The 5,735-nt window shown below is 38.2% G+C and overlaps 1 pseudogene across 1 annotated transcript in view; it reads right to left on the reverse strand.

Annotated features, from left to right (window-relative positions):
• Nucleotides 1-3,364: 3,364 nt before the first annotated feature.
• Nucleotides 3,365-5,735, reverse strand: part of LOC101565164 — a 3,224-nt pseudogene continuing 853 nt past the window's right edge. Inside the window, exon 2 of the transcript XR_192770.2 lies at nucleotides 3,365-3,427. The product of XR_192770.2 is annotated as a deoxyuridine 5'-triphosphate nucleotidohydrolase, mitochondrial pseudogene (transcript). The remainder of the gene's footprint in view (nucleotides 3,428-5,735) is intronic.

Consider the following 5,735-nt stretch of genomic DNA (forward strand, 5'->3'; position numbering starts at 1 on the left):
GTTAATATGCTATTGTTTTTCTATTTTTGAATGTCAATCCTTAAATAATTCCTTCTTTTTTTAAAATGTATTTGGTAGGGGTCTCATTACCACTACATAGCTCAGACACATAGTGATCCTCCTGTTTTCAGCCTCCCCCGCACTGGGATTGAAGGTGTGCGACACCACACCCAGTCTCGGTGCCTCAGCATGCCTCAGGGTGGGACCAGCGCATCAAGTGTGGCTGGGGAATCTAAGGAGGACCCTGCCCTTGCCTAAGCAGGCTCTTAGCGCTCTGAGCTATCATGTCAGCCTTTGAATGCCAATCTTAAGACATTTGGAAGAAGATTGCTTCCACTCATTTCCCTCGGTTAAATAGCAGTCTTACTGGGAAAGTCATAATAATGAATGAAAATAAACATTTATACAACAATTTTGCTTTATTACTTGAAAGGACAAAAGTAGTTATGTGGAGAAGCTCAAAAGAAATTTTCTGCTAGATTCCGGAAAGCCAAAAGACTGCCATTTCTTTCTTATTTTTAATAAAAGATAATTTTTTAGTGTTTTGTGATTGGTATATTAATATTTTATTTAAAAAGTATTGTATCTTGGACAAAATCAAACAAAATGAAGCAAAATATTTTTAAAACTGTCTCATGTAATTTCTTATACATATAACCAAAATTTATACTTATGATTATTAAATAACTAATATAAATATGCAATGAAATTCATGGTCATCTTATTTTAAAAATAAAGCATGAGTTTACATGACAACATGAGGCTTATCTACCTAAAAAGTATGTTGTTTGGTCTTATTTTTGTCTTGATTTTCATCACACTATGTGAAAAGTCACTTTTAACTATACACATTAGGCTTAAATTGTGTTTGTGACTTAATTTGCTGATTTTTATCCACATATAACCTTTTAACATGCATAATTGAACAGCACATATATTTTCAGTGTTTCATTTTACACTGTGAAAAATTGAAATGTGGAGATGTTAGATAAATTTTGCAAAGTGAGGAGCCTGGAAAATACAGACATGTATACAATTTTTAATGAAAATGTTATCTTAATAATTGAATATAGAAGGGCCAGCCAAAAAGCTCATCAGATTAAAGAGCCTGCAAGCAGGTTCAGGGGCCAGGGGTTCAATCCCTGGGCTTATGTGCCAGCCGCACCCCAGGGGCACACTCAGAGAGCAACTGAGACTGGGCGTGGTGGCGCACACCTACAATCCCAGCTCTTGGGAGTCTGTAAGCAGGTGGATCATACGAGTCTGATCTAGTAGTAAGACTCTGAACACCCTGTAGACCCTTCCCTAAAAATAAAACAAAAAATTGAATATAGGGAAGGGAAGGTATTATTCAAAATAATTTCATGATTGGTCTTAAATTTTAAGGTCTAGGCCCTGCCAGATAGCTCGGAGGACTAAAGCGCCCACTTCAGCAGAGAACAAGGCCCGGCCGGGTGCAATCCCCATCTTACTTCTCTTTGTTTTTTTCTCTGTTTTTCTTCACTTTGTGGCACACACACTCATCACACACACACACACACACACACACACACACACACATGCCCCGCATACACACACTCATCACACACACTGCACACACATGCAGTCATCACACACACTGCACACACACACACACACACACACACACAGCCTTATCACACACACATCACATCACATTAACTATAAAGGGGAGGATCACTATGAGTCTGATCTGCGTAGCGAGCCCTTGTACACCATGTGGACTCTGTCCTAAATTAAAAGAAAAGTTATAAGATCTAAATTTAATTATGCATACTAATGATTAAGCATGAATTTACATGGTATCAAATCATAATATAACTACTATTCTTAATTTTATCAGTAGCAAGGTCTCAACTGAAACGTTCACTACTTCTTATTGCCCCCCAAAATTCTATCTAGTGCATTTTCTACTGTTTAAATCCATTTAAAATGTTCAGTAATGATCAGAAAAAATAAAATTTTATATATCATTACTGCTTTCAGTAAGAAAATGTGCTAGCCAAAACTTTGGTTTCTGATCCACTGTGCTTCACACATAGAGTGCTTTTGGTTCCTAGACGAACCCGAAGTGTCTAACTGCTTGAGTCCTTTGCTGCATGCACAGTTCTCATTACCGCAGCCTGCACGCACGGACTTTGTGTCCCCATCTCTGAAGTGGAAGTGAGAAGGCGTGCAAGGTAAGACTGCCGGGAGGGCCGCAGTTCAGGAGATGTCACACGCTCAGTAAATGTCACACTCAGTACAACCTGGTTCTAGACGTTGAAGGAGAAATGCTGTAAAAATCCAAATTTTCTCTGCTTGCTAAGCTGAGATGTATTTGAATTCTATTATACTGAAGATTAACTTCAAATCAGCACATGGACATTTTACTATATCCACGTTTCAAAGAAAGAAAGAATAGATTGAATATAGTAATACACATGCATCTACAATCATAACTATTATGTTTTCTGGATTGTCTGCAATTGTTCAAGCACTTGAGAAGACATTTTTATTAAAATAACATCCCAAAGATCAGCAACTCAACACAGTCAATGAAAGAACATGCGCAGATCAAACGGATCATTGTTATTGAGGTCCCAGGTCAAAGCAGCGAAAGACAGCGGAGATAGCTGAGTAAAATTCTGCTCCCTAAAGCTTTTCTTTTTGCTCCGCAAAGCTTCACTCCAGAGGGGCTCCGTCCTTTCGGCAGCTGCCCTCCTGGGGCGGCCGGCGGTTGCTCAGCTCCTCACGCTTCCTCCTGGTGCGGATGAACGTCCCCACCCTTTTCTGGATGGACTTGAGGGCGCGCTCGTCCTTGGAGACGCTGAGCAGCTCCATGGCGCCTCCCGCATCACGTTCCGCGCTAACTTGGAGCATCTGGCGAGGCGTCCGCGATGCAGCGGGGCTGCGGTCTGCGCACATTCGTAGTTGCCTTGCGGCCCTCGCTGAGGCCCACGGCCGCGAGACAGCGCAGGGCTCCGGTCCTGCTCAGTGGCTGCTGCGGTGGCGGAAGCCTGAAACTTGGGATTCTGTCGGTCGAACATACTGGCTGATCTCCAAGTTCCTTGAACTTCCCTGACCTTAGGTTACCTGCCTAGTAAACACGTCTTGAACAACATATCTACCTAAAGTATTTTGGGAGTATAGAAAATATTCGAAGCATACAAAAGAGTCCCTCTAAGAAATAAGAACACAATGACGTTTAGGAGGTATTAGTGTGGAATGTTATGTCACAGGGTAGGCTGCCCACCTCGTCGGACTCTCTTGTGCGCGAGGCTCCCTGGGGTGTTCTCAAATTGTGTTCCCACACGCCAGGAGAGACTAACGGCTTATATAAGAACGAGCACTTCCATTGCTCCAGCTAGGCTTCAAATGCATATTCAGAGATGTCATTGGAACAAGACATACGCTGGGTACTCATCACCTGCAAAATACAGGACTAAGCATAACGAGAGGATATCCAAGAAATTTTTCCTAAATTTCTTCCCTTACAGTAATTAAATGATACCTCAAATGTTAAGTGGAATAATTAAAAACATGATGAAAGATAAACAAATAATTGTCTAATGCCTATTTGAAATACATAGTTTTTCACTGAGAAAATTCATTACAGTTTGACATAAGAAGCAAAGCTTTCTGGACAGCCTAACCATCAAATAATAGACAAAATTAATTTCGAATTTCCATATAATGGGAAACATCTTACATATGAATTTTCTATTTTGTGAATTTTCTTAATTCAAATTTTTTCACTTTTAAGAATTAATGGGGCTAGGAAGATGGCTCTGTGACCTAAGAGTCTGCCTGGCAAGCACAAGGCGCAGGTTTGATTCCTGCCAAATGAAACCTTGGGACCCCGGGGGTGGGGTACTGGCCACTGAAACTGGGTGCAGTGGCACACGCCTGTATTCCCAGCACTGGGGAGGCAGAGACAGGAGGATCACTGTAAGTCTGCACTGCATGGTGAGACCCTATGCCAAATAAATAACACATTAAAAAAATACACAACAGAATAAAGTGCCTGCAAGCAGGCTCAGAGGCTGGGAGTTGATCCCCATGCCTGCTGGGCTGGCCCTGCCCCTGGGGTGTGCTGACAGGGCAATTGAGACTGGGTGTGGTGCGTGGGCCTGTAATCCCAGCTCCTGGAAGGCTGTAAACAGGCGGATCACTACAAGTCCGACCAAGTAGTGAGGCCCTGAACACCCTATAGACTCTTCCCTAAAATTTAAAGAAATAAATACGAAATAATAAAAATCTTACATAAAAAGTTAAAAGATGAAAAAGTAAAATTACACATGGTAAAACGCTTTTGGGTGAAAATTGCAAAAATGAATCTCATTATTGGGTAAATTACACTGAATTTCTAGATCACTGGTTCTAGTGTTTACTTAATTTTAATTTTTATAATTATTATCATTATCCAAATAGAAATCTATACAGTTATCTAGAGTAGAGACTCTCCAGTAGTCAGAATACTCAATCTCTGAGCAAATGTTTCATGTTTTTAAGACAGAAATTCATATCACTTCTGAAGAAAGCAACTGCACACACACTGGAATAGTATTTTCATATGTTGCTGTTCTAAAATTGCATTTATGAAAACCACTGATTGATATACTACTTGTAGATTCACAGGTTGCACTTTAAAGGTTTATTATAATGAACACACTCACTACCGCATGAAACCTGGAAAATCTAATGCTTCCACTTGTCATATTTAAAAGAAATCAGTTCTACTATCTGTATAAGCACTTGGTTGCTTCAGTTTTTTATTTGGACATTGCTGATTTTGGTGAATTATATATGAATAAACCTTCAAAGAAAGATCTATACTATTAGAGGTTGCAGAATAACATTGTTAATGAAACAATTTTCAAGTATGGATTGTAAACTCGAAAGGTGCTTTTGAAAATCAACTGAGACAGGAAGCTTTTTATAAAATCTAACTTTATAAAAATAACATTGATTTAAATCATATCTAATGGTAAGTTGAAGGAATAAAAATTGGTAGAATTTACATTCATCTCCTTAGAGGAGCCTGTGGTTGATTACGAATGTTTGAAAGGTGGTACATTTTTCTTATTATACAGCAAGATGTACAAAGGAACGTTTTACAATTGATGCCTTAGAATTAATTTCCATTTAAGATAATTCCATAGCTTTTATTTGAATTTTCTAATATGTATATATACATATGTTTATGAAAAATATTCATATATACTTGTACTATTGCATGTATTTATATTAAAGGTAGCAGCATTTCTTTTTGCTTTTCTCATAAGATTGAATTTACAGGTTTTTCTTAACTCTTCAGTAATGAACAATAGAATATTATATTTCAAAATTTTTGGCAAATAGATATTAAATCCTTATCCCTTTGAAAATGACAAATAATTGAGTTGATGGATTTGTTACCTATATTCATTTAAGCATCACATATTGTCATCATATAATCATTATTTATTGATTTTAAAGTTGCATCATTATAAGTGTAGCACAGCACTTTGTCACACCTCTGTAAATGTGAAATATCTTGGACCAGGTTTAGGACACGTAGTATGACTGTGCTTTATCAAAACTGATTTTAATGATGTTACTCCAAAATGTTTTCTTTCCAGATGATTAAGAAGCTAATAAAAAGAAAATGGTGCCAGATGCCACAACAGTAATAGAACTTTGATGTTTTCTGGGTATTTTTCTTTACTTTCTTTTTATTTTTTTTTTATTTTTTT

The sequence above is a fragment of the Octodon degus genome, unplaced genomic scaffold, assembly GCF_000260255.1.
Source record: "Octodon degus isolate 3935 unplaced genomic scaffold, OctDeg1.0 scaffold00143, whole genome shotgun sequence".
Classification (NCBI taxonomy): Eukaryota; Metazoa; Chordata; class Mammalia; order Rodentia; family Octodontidae; genus Octodon; species Octodon degus.